At 40.1% G+C, this 15,584-nt stretch overlaps 1 pseudogene; it reads left to right on the top strand.

The window, feature by feature from the left end:
- Window positions 1-11,111: 11,111 nt before the first annotated feature.
- LOC114107416 (serpin B9-like) overlaps window positions 11,112-15,584 on the top strand; it is a 52,437-nt pseudogene continuing 47,964 nt past the window's right edge.

The raw sequence follows: 15,584 nt of genomic DNA, 5'->3' as shown, positions 1-15,584 counted from the left end.
TCAAAGTAAGAAGAGTGAGTAGTCAAAGCAAGAGCAAGGAGGTGCTGCTTGTAGCCAGAGACAGTGGATTTAAACACCATGGGGCAGCTCTATGCAGTGAGACCCTCCCTCACCAGGGGAGGGCCTTAGATCCTGGAAAACCACCCTGACAACATCCTATTTCTCAAAGATCCCCCCAAATCCATGCCCAAGCCTGCCTTCAGCCCCCTCCCAAATAATTCTACCCCACTTCACTTCTCCAGCCCCTGTGATCCTGTGCCTAGTCTGAACCACCTGGCTCCTCTCCAGAGCCTCTGACCTCCCTGACCCAGAGATCCCCAGTACAATGAGCTCCTGCTCACTAAAATGCAAATCAAGTGGGCTGGGGAGCCTCAGAACATGGGCTCCCACAATCAGGTACCCAGATGGATAGACACACAGAATACTGAAAGGGAAGTGCTATCTTGATCCTATGACCCCAACCTTAAATCTCCAGTGGCCCTAGGGAGAAGCTCAAAATGTATTTTGTAAATGGCACCCCATCTGCGTGGCCCCATTCCTGGCTGCAGTCCTCCTCTCTCACAGTCTCCACCTCTACCCACCCTGATCCCCCCAATCGCCTCTGAGCTTTGGCAAACACTGATATACAATTTAAAAAGGCTCCCTACAACATCTGTGTCACCAGGCTCCAGTCACTCATTCCTCTATCCTAGGCTCAGCACCAGGAGGCCTCTGATGTCCTAGTCTAGAGCTCCCTCCTACCCACCCTGACTCATCACTGTTAATTGTAATTCCTTGTCTCATTTATTGTTGGACCCACAAGACTGGCCTCTGTCTGCAGGAAAGGTACCTGGCATCCTGATTTTAAGCACCTGCAAGTATGCTCAGGAAACAGCAAGAGCTCCATCAATCAGGGGGAAATCTCAGATAAATAAAGGGTGCACTGGTTTTGAATTGGATACTGGAGATTTTAAAAGCACAGTGAAAGGTAAGGCAGAAGTTATTCCATGACTCCCTGAGGAGAGAGGAGAGGTGAGGAAATAGGGCCAGTAGGTGGGAGCTGTGTTGGAGCATGAACACCCACCATGGTGAGGTCCAGAGCCAGCCAGGGGCAGGAAAGAGGCAAGCAGAGAAGCCAGGAGGCTGCACAGCATCTTTGTCTTCTTGGAACCCTGCTTCACTTCTCAGGGACCTGCCCTAAGTAAGTTCGTCCTGCACCATTGACCCCCATGATCTCCCAAGAAGCTGTTTCTAAACAAAGCAATTACTTTGACTTTTTAGATTGTCTTTTTTCATCTCAGCCTCTGGCATCCCTTCTCCCAGTGGTGGCCTGGGGTTTCTAAAACTTGCATGCCTTGGTACACTGTCACTTCAGCCCCTGCACAGAGAAGTCCTCACCTGCCACCTTCCACACAGTCTCTCCCTCAGGTCTCAGTGCTGCTAGCCTGGACTGACTTCTGTATCAAAGGACCAGGATCCACAGCTGTGCCTCTCTCAGGTCCACTCTGGAGCCTCTGCACTCCCAGAGGCCTTTTATCAGGCCTGATTGGCTGTGGAACTTCCTGTCTTCCAATCAGCATTCACTGCCCCAAGGAAGAAATCCAGTGTGACCTGGGTCAAGTCACTAATCCCCCTGTTCTTGGCCTCTGTCACAAACTGGTTTGCACTGGAACACCAAGGGAGACACTGGGGTGGAGTTGGGCAAAGCATGTTTTCTAGAGGATTCTGAAAGTGAAAGCACTCTGAAACTGATAACCAAAGGCAGTCTGCAAAGTCCCCTGGGAAAAACACAGTGGGGACTGGGGAAGGACACAGATCCTACAAATCTGGACTTCCCTACTTCCAGAAAGCAAAGACAGAATGACAGGCTGAAATTTTAGGGGAGGAAATTTCTATAGGTCTGTATTCAGAGCCTCCTGCCTGACACAAAGGAGAGATTCAGCTAGGTGGAATGTGTCCCTTTCCCTTATATGCTGTTGGTGGGAATGTAAACTAGCCCCATCACTGTGGAAAATGGTAAGCAGTTTCCTCAGGAACTAAAGGTAGTGCTACCTACCACATGATCCAGTTATACCACTCTTCTCTGTGTCCATGTGAAGGAATCAAAGTCAGCATAGTAGAGAGACAGCGGCATACCCATGTTTGTCCCAGCACTGTTCACAAAAGCCAAGTTATGGAATCAGCCTAGGTGCCCATTAACAGATAAATTCATCAAAATAAAAAAATGTGGTAAGTATATATGTACAGTAGAGATTTATTTAGCCATAAAAAGGAAGGAAATGTAATTTGCAGGAAAACAAATGCAACTGTAAAACATCATGTTATGCAAAACAAGTTTCAGAAAAACAAGTATCTCATGTTTTCTTTCATATGTGAAATCTAGAGAATACTATAAAATGACATGAAAGTAGAAGATGGACTAATAGGGAAGATAAGGGGTGAGGGAAAGTACAAGGGAGGTCAAGAGAGTGTTACAGGTAGGGTGGATTCAGTTAGAGTACTTTACATGCATGTATGAAATTGCTACTATTAAACAACTTTTTCACACAATTACTATGCACTCAAAATTATTTAAAAACAATCTTTTTTAAAATGTTGTTTCCAAGGGCTGTGTATATAACTTAGTTTTAATGTGCTTGCCTCATATGCACAAGACCCTGGCTAAATCCCCAGCACCACAAAAATAAAAATATCAACTTTGTTTTCCAGTTTCTCCACCACTCATTATTACCAGTGCAGTTCTCTCATAGAGAACACAGTGTCCTAAATCTGAGCAGCTGATCTCTTTTCCAACTTCTGGTGCTTAGGCTGTGGAACTGGTGTATAAGCAGACCTACTCCTCATTGACCATGTGACAGAAACAGAGACTGAATCAAAATGGCTCAGGACCACAAGTGTGTCCATCAGCAGGTTCTGAGGCAGGGAACACCTGGAGCACATTGGTTTAGTAGTTCATGTCATCCAAGGTCCACACTCTTCCCCATCCCACTTTGTACCAGCTTCAAGCAATTGGAAATACTTCATGTTGACATGTTGTCCTAAGAAAGAGAACAGACCAAATGTCTCTTCCTCTGAAGCAGGGAACTTTTCTTAAAAGTTTTTCCATCAGCAGATACCTGTCTATTGTCAAATTAATAAAAATTAGTTTTCTCTCCTGAGTGCCTGAATTATGGCGAGGCAAAATATTTAACAGGCCATTTTCTTAGGCCCAAGAATGAGGGCTTCCATAAACTTTGTGCCCTACGTGCCATAACACCTTTAAAAAAAAAAAAAAAAAAATAACACCTTTATTCCTTGGCACATGCTTGTAATCCCAGCAACTAGGGAGGCAGAGGTAGGAGGATCCAGAGTTCAAACCTAGCTTCAGCAAATTAGCAAGACCCTGTCTCAATTAAAAATAAAAAATATCTAGGGAGGTGTTTCAGTGGTTAGGTGTCCCTGGCTTTAATTTCTGTATACAAAAATAAATAAATGAATAAACATGAAAATAAACAGATAAATAATGCTTGTTAAAAGATGAATATGCATGCCATAATATTGATAAGAGAAGGAATCTGAGACATTCTAAATTCAGTTACCAGCAGGATGGAGGAAAGAAAAGATAAGAGTTTAACTGATAGTTTCAAGCTAACTCAACAAAGAAAAAAATAACTTCAGCTTATTTTTTTCCCATATTTTTAAGATCAGCCATCAAGAAAATTTTATTCTGCTTATCGACCCAACCAACCAAGAACTTACAGAAACATGTCTCTGCTGACTCTCTTCCTATCCCAGGTCATATCCCCCTTCTCTCTATCCATTGTACACTTAATGAAAGTAATCTGCACCTCCTGCTGCCTGAATTTTTAAGACAAAATATCCTGAGTTTTTATGACAAAATAGATCCAGTGGACATTTTTCAAGCTGCTACATGGTAATGCTGCTAGTGATTTAGGGAATTTGCCCTAGGACCAGGCTAGCAACATGCACAGCTTGATAAACCCATGTATTTCAGAGATCTCTCCATCTCAAAATTATGATTTAACAATATTCACCCCTTTAAATCCTACAATTCAGAATATTCACAGAGCTATACAACTGTCACCACTGTCTGAGTCCAGAACATTTACATCACTTCAAAAACAAATGGGATACTCATTTATAATTATTCTCCAGTCCCTCCTTTCTCCCTGCCAACCTCTGGAAACCACTAATCCATTTTGTTCTCTATATATTGGCCTATTGAGAGTATTTCATGTAAGAAATAATATAATATGAGGTATTTTGTTACTGCCTTCTTTCACTAACCTGATATTTTCAAGGTTCATCCTTGGTTCAAGGTATGGGCATTTATCTCTTTTTGTGTTGGAAAAATATCCATAATAATATTGAGTGTATATATGTTTATTTTTAAATTCATCAATTGGTAGGCCATCAGGTTGTTTTCATCATCTATCTGTTAAGAATAATGTTGTTATGAACATTTGTGTACAATTTTTTGTAGACATATTTTCTTGAATTTACCTTGAATATAGACCTAACTCTGAAATTTCTTGTTCATATGATAACTCTGAATTTACTTCTGGTGGAACTACCAAACTAATTTGCAAAGCTACTGCACACATTTAAATGCCCACTAGCAATGAGAGTTTTAGTTTCTCCATGTCTATTATCTGATTGTTGCTATTCTCATGGGCGTGATGAGATGTTTCATTAAAGCTTTCACAATTGTATTTCCCTGATTTGTCATGATGTCGAGTGAGCTTCTTCTCATGTGCTTATTGGTCTATTAAATATCTTTCTCAATGAAATGCCCATGCAAATGCTTTTGCCTAGTTTTAAGTTGGGTTAATATTTATTTTACTACTGAGTTTTTGAACACCAAATTTTTAACTACATGAGTTCTGGTTACTTCCTCATCTCTGGGTGAGTTCTAAATTTTCCCAGGGTTAAAATATTTTTCCACTATGTAACATGTCACACAACATCATGTCATGCAATGCCATGGCATGCCATGCCACCCCACACCACACACTTGACACCACCCATAGGCTCCAAGTTCTCAGCACTGGCTTAGGTTGGGAAGGGCAGGACTGGGGCAGTAAACTGGCAGTCCAGGTTGCTAGGTCCCATAGGTCTTCACCACCATCAGGTCATCCAGATGAGGGGAGAATTGAGGGTCCTTCAAGGCCTGAGCCAGCCAGTGCAGGCCTGAGGAAGCAGAGGTGGAGGACCACAGAGGGCCTGGGGGGAGCAGGCCATGCTCTAACTCTCACTAGGTGCTTTGCTGGAATATATGGGGAAGGAAAGTGATTAACTTCATGATAGTGGGAAATAGCAAGAAAGGGGGTGGATTTCCACTATCCCCTTGGATGGCATGACCCCAATAACCTAACTTTCTCCAAGCAGGCCTCAGCTCTTAAATGTTCTACTGGGTCATAGAGCTGCCCCATGTAGGAAAAAACTGAGTATGGTTACTTTGTGTTGCTGTGAAAAATCCCAATGACCCAACTTGCCATTATGAGCCCTGAGCAATAGGTCCCTGTGTGGTTTCTAGCTGAGCTCAAGTCTATCCACCTAAAAGCATTGGAAGAGTTTCCAATTTAGGATTATTACATGTTGAATATTCCTTATCTGAAATTCTTGCATTCAGAAATCTTAAGAATTTCAGATATTTTTCTGATTTTAGAATACTTTCTTATATACAACAAAGTGTCTTGTGAATGGGACACAGGTCTGAAAATGAAAATCAATTGTTTCATGAATGTCTTATACACACAGCTTAAAGGTAATTTAATATGATATTTTATAATAATTTTATTAATGAAACAGTTTTTATATACATTGAATCATCAGATTTTTGGTACCCTGTTGGTGCTTTAAAAGTTTTGAAATTTGGAGAATCTCAGATTTCAGAGAGGGTATGCTCTAACTATTGTAATGGTTGAATGCCATTTGTCTTCAGAGAGCCTCTGTTTGTAGAGTGTCTCGTAGTGGAATTGTTGGTCAGAACAAATATTGATGAGGCCTATGAGAGTAGATCTCAAGGACTTGACTGCAAATATATCAGAACATTATCCTTTATGCTAAAGCAAAAGGCTAGTTTGGAGCCCAATAATTAATGAACATGAGTCTTGGAAGAGAAGGTAGGGGTTGAGCAAGTGTGTTTCTCAAACATTAATGTACATATGAATCCCTGTGGGCTTAGTTCTGTCCCCCAGCATTCATATATTGAAGTCCTAGTTTGTAGTACCTCAGGAAGTGACTGTATTTGGCCTTAAGGTCTTAAGAGAGGTGATTAAGTTTAAATGAGGTCAGCAGGATGGACTTTCATCCAGTATAACTGCTGTCTTTTTAAGAAGAGAAAATTTGGACATAGAACAATAGAAAGGGAAGACCATGTATAGACACAGCAGGAAGGCTACATGCCTGGGGGAGAACCATGGAACAGATCCTTCCTCACAGCTTTTAGAAGGAACCCTGCCAACACCTTGATCTCAGACTTCCAGCCTCAAGAACTTTGAGAAAATTTTGTTACCTAAACCAGCATCTAGTCTGTGCTGCTTTGTTGTGATAACCCTAGGAAACTTATCCAGGATTCTATTGGGTTTTTGTGAAAATGTAGGTTCTCATTCAGTAGGTCTGGGATTTAGCCTGAGTTTTTCTACTGCACAGGACACTAAAGTAGGGACAGTCTGATTTACCTGGTTTCTCCTATGAGTTCAAAAGTCTTTTGCCACAAGACAAATATGAGATCTGCCATAGCTACTTATGAGAATTAGGAGAGGCTGGGGACATAGTTAATGTCTGGGAAGCTGTCCCTGTAATGCTGTATGTGTGAAGGCCCAGATTATGAGGGGAAGGGAGGGGAAGATGCAAGTGAAAGCCTCCTCTCTCTCCTTTATTCCTTATGTATGAGTGGAATGAACATAGATCTCAGAGGACTTCAAGACAGCTCCACAGTGGGCAGTTGGCCTGATGTGTGGTGGCAAACAGGGATTCTGAAGCAATGACCTAAAAACTCTCCGTTTCTTCTGTTTTCTCCCCAGAAGCATGGCTCCATTCCTGTTCAGAGGATTACTGATCTCTTCCTCTTCAATAGGCAGAATTTTGATCTGTGACCTTTGTCTCTGCTCTCCAAACTAGTTCTTCCCTTACAGTGATGTGTATTATATCACTGTACATTTTGTATATGGGGGTATATATATTACATGGATATAATATAAATATAACCAGTGTTTTTTTATTTTTTTGAAATTAAAAAATAAACACCTGAAACAAATTTAGGGCAAGTAGTTCTTTTAAAAAAAAATCTATGCTGGTATCAGGCATTTTTACTGCTTTTTTACACCTCCCCATAAGATTACAGTGGATGGGGGGGCACAAGAATTTGCAAAGAATCTTGGTGTGTTCATAAGAAAAAAAAATCTATAGACTGTGGGAGGCCTCACCATCCACTTGATTAGGAGCCTGGAAGTGGGTAATCAGTGTGTGTGGCAGGGGATGTGGTGTTGTCTGGATTCTAAGACTTGACTTTTTCTGGATAGGAAAAAAAAAACACTTATATGTGAGAATTTCAGTCTGGAAAAGTCCTGAAAAGCTGACTAAATAAAGTTCAATTTTTCCTTTCCATGGTAAAGAAAAAAATGTAGACTCGGAGTTTGTCTTTAATATTTAGGAATGACTGGCACTTTGGGGGAAACCAGGGCTGACTATTTTGGAAAGTGTACTGAGCCATCACAGTTGCCAGAATGTCCAGGGGAAGCAGAACAGGACAAGATTTGGTGCTGGCCACCTTTCCTTTTCTCCACTGGGCAAATCCCATGGTGGGATCTCTTCTCCATGTAGAGGTGTGACTCCTATTCAAAAGTCCTTGTCCCTTCTGAATACCTTGCCTGAATTTAAATTTTAGAGGTTCAAATTTATGCAGCAGGTAGTTTGTGAATGTCTGTAGTGAGCATTATGTGAAGTGTAAGCTAAGAAGATGTGATAGTTAAGCCAAAGTGACTCCGTTTTGTTTAGGAACTCCATTTTGTAACACAATCATGCCAAATAGAAAGATCATGACTGGGGCAAGTTGTTCTTTTCCTTTTGCTATAGAAACCCTTAAGAACACGAAACTACCTAGCGGGGCATTGTTTCTGTAACTAGGGTAATGGGGCTGTGTTTCTGTAATTGGGATAACTGGGTTAATTGTGATTGGTTAAGCTTCCCACCACCTGATCACAATCTCCAGCTTCTGTAACTTGGCTTGCTTGCATTGGTTAAACCCCTAAATGTCCCTTTTGTGGTTTTTAGGCTTAAAAGGGATACCCTTACAATTGTTCAGCGCTGATCAGGAGAAGAGATTTATGTTCCAGTCAGTCGCCACCACTTTGCTTTGATAAAGGCTTGAATTGATTATACATGAGTGGTCTAGAAGTCAGTTTATGAATCCCTGGGATGTTGCTTTAACTATAACAAAGGCTTTGCCATTGGGAGTATTTGCGTTGCTTCTGAGTGGCTCTGACCACACCTACATACCACACTTCCCAGGCTATGCACATTAATGTGGGCATTCTCAGGAGCTTCTCAGGGATTCCTGGAGGAGCAGGGGCTCTGATGAGATGCTTGTAAATACATTAGGTATAATTACATTAAAACTCAAGTTTGTTTGAAATTGTTAGGGAACAGAGAGACGTGAGCAGTGGGAACATGAGGTTAAGGGAATAATTCTATTATGTGTGTCCACAGTACCAACTTCCAAGTGCTTTATTTTTAAAAAAACAATTTGCCTCCAGTTCTGCCTGGCCTAAGTTGTCAGAATATGTTACATTCCTCAGAATACTATCTGTTATCCATAGGAGAAATACAGGCCAGAAATGCCAATAAAGGTTTGCAGAACTCAGTTTGCAATGCCAGTTTGCAGAAGTCAGGGAGATAAGGATCATTCCCTCTATCCATGACTTCTGGACCAAATGACCTAGAATTGTAAGCATGGGGACTTTAAAATCTGATGTTATTCTATTTTCAGTGAAAACTGAAGAGGTGGACCTGGGTAGAACTTTCTATTCTCTTCCCTGGGATACCCTCAATACAACTGTAGGGCAAGAGAAGAGTGCCATCCTCATTCCTTGAGAGGACCCCCTTCACAAGAAAGAGTGTCTTCTTTTCCTTTTTTCTGTTCCTTCTAATGAACTCATACCTGTTACTCTGAGAGACATGTCTGAAATCTTTCTGGCACAATTGTAAGAGTTGGGTTTTGAAGAGGGGACTCTGAGACTGCCTCAGCTTCTCAGCAAGCCAGTGTCCTGTAACAACATCTTCCAAAAATAATTCCTGTTAATCCTCAAATGGTGCTGGTGATAGTTTCATATTTCTGTTAGTGCATGTGAACTACCTGTTATCCTAGCATAGCAGCTACTCCTTCTCAATGCTCATTAGGAACTGTGGCCGTCTTCTCTAACTTCTACTTTTTCTTCATCATTCTTTACAAATCTTTTTGTGGTGATTATCATGTAATTTATTAGTTTTGCAGGAGTTGATATGAATTTGAAGTTGCCCATCCCATGCCTCCAAGTGACATGGAAGCAAATGAATGAGGTCCCCCTGACCTAGAAAGCCAAGTGAAATATAGGCTGTATAATATCCATAAAAACCCATGTACAAATTGTGTTAATCCCCTAAAAGCAGAGAAAAAAAAAAAAAAACAGCCACAACGTGGCCTCTGTTTTCCAAGGCAGCCTTTTTGTTCCCCCCTAAATTCTCAAATGGCCTTCAAATGAATATAACAAAAATGGGTCCCTTCCACCAAAATATTGCCTGAAGTCAGCATCTGGATTCAAACTATAAATTCAAGTTCAAATGAACTATGAAAATGATTTCCACCGTGTCCTTCTTTGCCACATTTGACATACATGTCTCATTTTTAGCATCTGAAAAATTCCCCATGTGTCTCAGCCACTTGTTGGAATTTTCTCTCTAGGTCCTCTTTATTCTCAGGGTTTTTATCTGGATGTCACATTAGTGCCAGTTTCTGACATGCCTTCTGGATACCTTTGAGTGAGTCATGTCTCTGCACACCTGGAACTTCCTACCAACACAATGTTTTAACAAATTGCTGGCACATGTTTGAAGTCTCTGGCACAGGCAGCAGGAAGGACAAGAGGGGAGCATTGGACCTCCTAGCTCACCTCAGGGCTCCTCCCACTTTCCTCTGTTCCTCCTAATTTTTCATCATCTATAAATTACTTATAGAAAACTTAATTACAATGTGTTAGGTGCTAGACCATTATTAATATTCTAAATATTTTCTCATATCCTTTCCATTTTTAAAACAATATTCTTGAAAATGGTGTTGTGGAGATAAAAATTGGGTACATTTTGAAGCTTCTCCCAAGCAGGTCTCCAAAATGTTGTACCAATTTTCACTCCCATGGACACTACCATTTACACTATTAATAGCAGCCTGACATTTTTCCTGAACTGTTCTGCAGTATCTGCTCCTGGCTCTTACTTTGGACTCACAGTTTACAACCTGTTAAATAAGCCATTCATAACACAGCTCTCACTCAAAATGTACCAAGCTAGACCATGTTCCCACTTAGACCACATTCATTTTAGGGTACACACATTTCAAGCACTTAGAGAAGACAGCCAAGTAGATTTGGCAGAAATAAATCCACAGAACCACAAAGCTTGTAACAAAGTTTTTAATTCATTTTCTTCTCTAATTTTTAAAACATGTTCCTAAAATTTTATTAAGGTATAATTGACATGATAAACACTTAAATGTCTAATTTCACAAAATTCAACATTGCATTCTCCATAAAACCCTCACCACCATCAAGATAATGAGTATATTTATTACACTCAAAACATTCCTTCTTTGCAATTGCTTTGTCCAACCTTCTTTGCATCACCCACTCACATACTTTCAGAAATCATGCAACTGTCACAGGATAAGCCCTAAGAATATCCCCATCAGGGAAAAGAGGACCTCAACTCAGCTCAGGCAGGTTCTTGACTTTTTACACCACAGAAAGAAATTTCAGGATGCATAAAAATACAAACAAGTAGGAAATGATTTAGGAAAGCAGGAAGATTTATTCAAAGGAAGCAAACAATAGAGCAGGATACACACGCAAAGGGAGAAGGAGTGTAAGTGCGTCAAAATGAGGTAGGCATTGCGTTTCAGGTTTCTTCTTTGATAATTTTACTGAATTCCAATTATCAGATCTTTTTGTTTTCTCATTGCATTTTTATTATTACATATAAAAATATTATTATTAGATTTTGTAATTATATATATTTAGTACTTGCATGTGAGAAAAGACCATTCTTTCTCCCCTAAATTGCAATTGCAACTTGGCCAAAAATCAGTGCATCATATATATTGGGCTATTTCTGTGATGTTTTCCATTGCACTGGGACTCTGCCAGCAAGTACATCATAACCAGATAAGAACACTTGACCCCTGATCAGATATGACCCAAAGTACACCCCCCCTTTTTTCATAATAAACACGGTATGTTTTTGTATTATTAGCAACAGAAGTTGGACTAAGACATAGTACTCAGTACAACTGGTGCAGAATATCTAAATGGTTCAAACATCAGGCCATCATCAATCTCAGGGGACACAATTAGAACATGTCATTCTCTGAAAAAGAAACACATGAGGTTTGAACCCAGAAGAAGGGTATTTTTAGTCTGTAGAACTGCTCAATCTTGAGAAAGAGTCTGCAGTTAATCTACCAAATCTAGTTATTTCAAGTCCAAAAAAGGGATCTTAAATAGGAAATGTGAAAGAAGTAGTTTCCTTAACATGTAAAGTTGGTAGAAAAAGAGACACCCAATCTAGGAGGGGCATCTCAAGTGCATGAGTCAGGAAAAGATGGGTCCATCAGTCTCTGTCTCACAGAGATGGTACAGTCACCTGACATGTTACATAGTGGATAAATATTTTAACCCTGGGAAAATTTAGAACTCACCCAGAGATGAGGAAGTAACCAGAACTCATGTTGTTAAAAATTTGGTGTTCAAAAACTCAGTAGTAAAATAAATATTAACCCAACTTAAAACTAGGCAAAAGCATTTGCAGGGGCATTTCATTGAGAAAGATATTTAATAGACCAATAAGCACATGAGAAGAAGCTCGACATCATGACAAATCAGGAAAATACAATTGTGAAAGCTTTAATGAAACATCTCATCATGCCCATGAGAATAGCAACAATCAGATAATAGACATGGAGAAACTAAGACTCTCATTGCTAGTGGGCATTTAAATGTGTGCAGTAGCTTTGCAAATGTTTGGTAGTTCCACCAGAAGTAAATTCAGAGTTATCATATGAACAAGAAATTTCAGAGTTAGGTCTATATTCAAGGTAAATTCAAGAAAATATGTCTACAAAAAATTGTACACAAATGTTCATAACAACATTATTCTTAACAGATAGATGATGAAAACAACCTGATGGCCTACCAATTGATGAACTTAAAAATAAACATATATACACTCAATATTATTATGGATATTTTTCCAACACAAAAAGAGATAAATGCCCATACCTTGAACCAACAAGGATGAACCTTGAAAATATCAGGTTAATGAAAGAAGGCAGTAACAAAATACCTCATATTATATTATTTCTTACATGAAATACTCTCAATAGGCCAATATATAGAGAACAAAATGGATTAGTGGTTTCCAGAGGTTGGCAGGGAGAAAGGAGGGACTGGAGAATAATTATAAATGAGTATCCCATTTGTTTTTGAAGTGATATAAATGTTCTGGACTCAGATAGTAGTGACAGTTGTACAGCTCTGTGAATATTCTGAATTGTAGGATTTAAAGGGGTGAATACTGTTAAACCATAATTTTGAGATGAAGAGATCTCTGAAATACATGGATTTATCAAGCTGTGCATGTTGCTAGCCTGGTGATAGGGCAAATTCCCTAAGACACTAGAAAAATGTCCACTGGATCTAAAGATATTTTGTCATAAAAATCCATGGATCAGGAGGTGCAGATTACTTTCATTAAATCTACAATGGATAGAGAGAAGAGGGATATGACCTGGGATACGAAGAGAGTCAATAGAGACACATTTCTATAACCTCTTGGTTGGTTGAGTCTATAAGCAGAATAAAATTTTGTCTAGATGGCTGGTCTTAAAAATATGGGAAAGAAATATGCTGCAGTTCTTTTTTTCTTTCTTGATTTAGCTTGAAACTATCAGTTAAACTCTTATCATTTCTTTCCTCCATCCTGCTGGTAACTGTATTTAGAATGTCTCAGATTCCTTCTCTTATCAATATTATACTATACATATTTATCTTTTGACAAGCATTATTTATCTCTTTAGTTGCATGTTTATTCATTCATTTACTTTTGTATACAGGGATTAAAGCCAGGGACACCTAAAAACTGAAACTTATCCCTAGACATTTTTATATTTTTTATTGAGATAGTGTCTTGCTAACTTGCTGAGGCTGGGTTTGAACTCTAGATCCTCCTGCCTCTGCCTCCCTAGTTGCTGGGATTACAGGTATGTGCCAAGGAATAAAGCTGTTATTTTAAAAAATGCCATGGCACCTTCAGTGAAAATTTATAGAAGCCCTTATTCTCGGGGTCATGTAAATGGAGGGTTAGCACCTAAGAAAGTGTGCCTGATGAATGTTTTGCCTCACCCTAATTCAGGCACTCAGGAGAGAAAACTAACTTTCAATTTTTCTTAATTTGAAAAAAAGGTATCTGCTGATAGACAAGCTTCTAGGAAAATCTCCCTGCTTCAGAGGAAGAGACATTTGGTCTGTTCTCTTTCTTGGAACAACATGTCAACATGTAGTATTTCTAAGTGCTTGAAGCTGGTACAAAGAGGGTTGGGGAAGAGTGTGGACCTTGGATGACATGAACTACTAAACCAGTGTGCTCCAGGTGTTCCCTGCCTCTGAACCTGCTGATGGACACACTTGAGGTCCTGAGCCATTTTGATTCAGTCTCTGTTTCTGTCACATGGTCAATGAGGAGTAGGACTGCTTATACACCAGTTCCACAGCCTAAGCACCAGAAGTTGGAAAAGAGATCAACTGCTCAGATTTAGGACACTGTGTTCTCTATGAGGGTGCTGCACTGGTAATAATGAGTGGTGGAGAAACTGGAAAACAAAGTTGATATTTTTATTTTTGTGATGCTGGGGATTAAGCCAGGGTCTTGTGCATATGAGGCAAGCACATTAAAACTAAGTTATATACACAGCCTTTGGAAACAACATTTTTAAAAATTTGTTTTTAAATAATTATGAGTGCACAGTAATTATGCAAAAAAGTTGTGTAATTGTAGCAATTTCATGCATGCATATAAAGTACTCTAACTGAATCCACCCTACCTGTAACACCCTCTTGTCCCCCCCCTTTGTACAATTCCCTCCATTACCTTCCCAATTAGTCCATCTTCAACTTTCATGTCACTTTGTATTATTCCCTAGATTCCACATATGAAAGAAAACATGAGATACTTGTTTTTCTGAGATTTATTTTGCTTAACATGAAGTTTTCAAGTTTCATCAATTTTCCTGCAAATCCCATTTCCTTCCTTTTTATGGCTAAATAAAACTCTATTTTAAATATATACTTACCAATTTTTTTATTTTGATCAATTTATCTCCTCATGAGCACCTAGGCTGATTCCATAACTTGGCTTTTGTGAACAGTGCTGGGACAAACATAGGTATGCAGTTGTCTCTGTACAATGCTGACTTTGATTCCTTCACAAGTACACAAAGAAGAGTGGTATAACTGGATCATGTGGTCGGTAGCACTACCTTTAGTTCCTGAGGAAACTCCTTACCATTTTCTACAGTGATGGGGCTAATTTACATTCCCACCAACAGCATATAAGGGAAAGGGACACATTCCACCTAGCTGAATCTCTCCTTTGTGTCAGGCAGAAGGCTCAGAACACAAACCTACAGGACTTTCTTCCCCTAAAACCTGAGCCTGTCATTCTGTCTTTGCTTTCTGGAAGTAGGGAAGTCCAGATTTGTAGGTTTTGTGTCCTTCCCCAGTCCCTACTGTGTTTTTCCCAGGAGACTTGCAGCCTGCCTTTGGTTGTCAGTTTTAGAGTACTTTCACTTTCAGAATCCTCTAGAAAACATGCTGTGTCTCCCTTGGTGTTTCAGTGCAAACCAGTGTGTGGTGAGCCGCTTCTGCCATTTCTGCAGACTATGGTCGCCATTACGAGATGGCGCTGGCTCCGCTGTGGTATGTGACAAACAACTCCTTATCTGAGAGAGTTGACACATGATTTTTCACCACCCTGTATACCACCCTGTGAGAAAGCTCCACGCGGCAGCTTTGCATTGGGGCTTGGGATGCTTTATTAAGGCTGGGAGGGGCATCCGGGGAGGAGAAGAGGAGAAGAAGAAAGAATAAGAAATATCAAGGGACCTGAATAAACTGCTGAGAGAAGATTCCTGAGTGTTGCGTCTTCCTTGCGGGCAAGGGGTCGCGACAAGTGGTGCCGAGACCCGGGAACCAGAACTCTCAGTAGTCAGGGGTGGTGCACCGGTTAGTCCCAGGTAAGTGGGATCCGCGACCAAAGTGGGGTTAGTCCCAGGTAAGTGGGATCCGCGATCAAAGCGG

Source organism: Marmota flaviventris, chromosome 6 (assembly GCF_047511675.1).
Source record: "Marmota flaviventris isolate mMarFla1 chromosome 6, mMarFla1.hap1, whole genome shotgun sequence".
Classification (NCBI taxonomy): Eukaryota; Metazoa; Chordata; class Mammalia; order Rodentia; family Sciuridae; genus Marmota; species Marmota flaviventris.
Note: the sequence above shows the minus strand (reverse complement) of the source record. Positions and strands in the feature narration are given on the sequence as shown.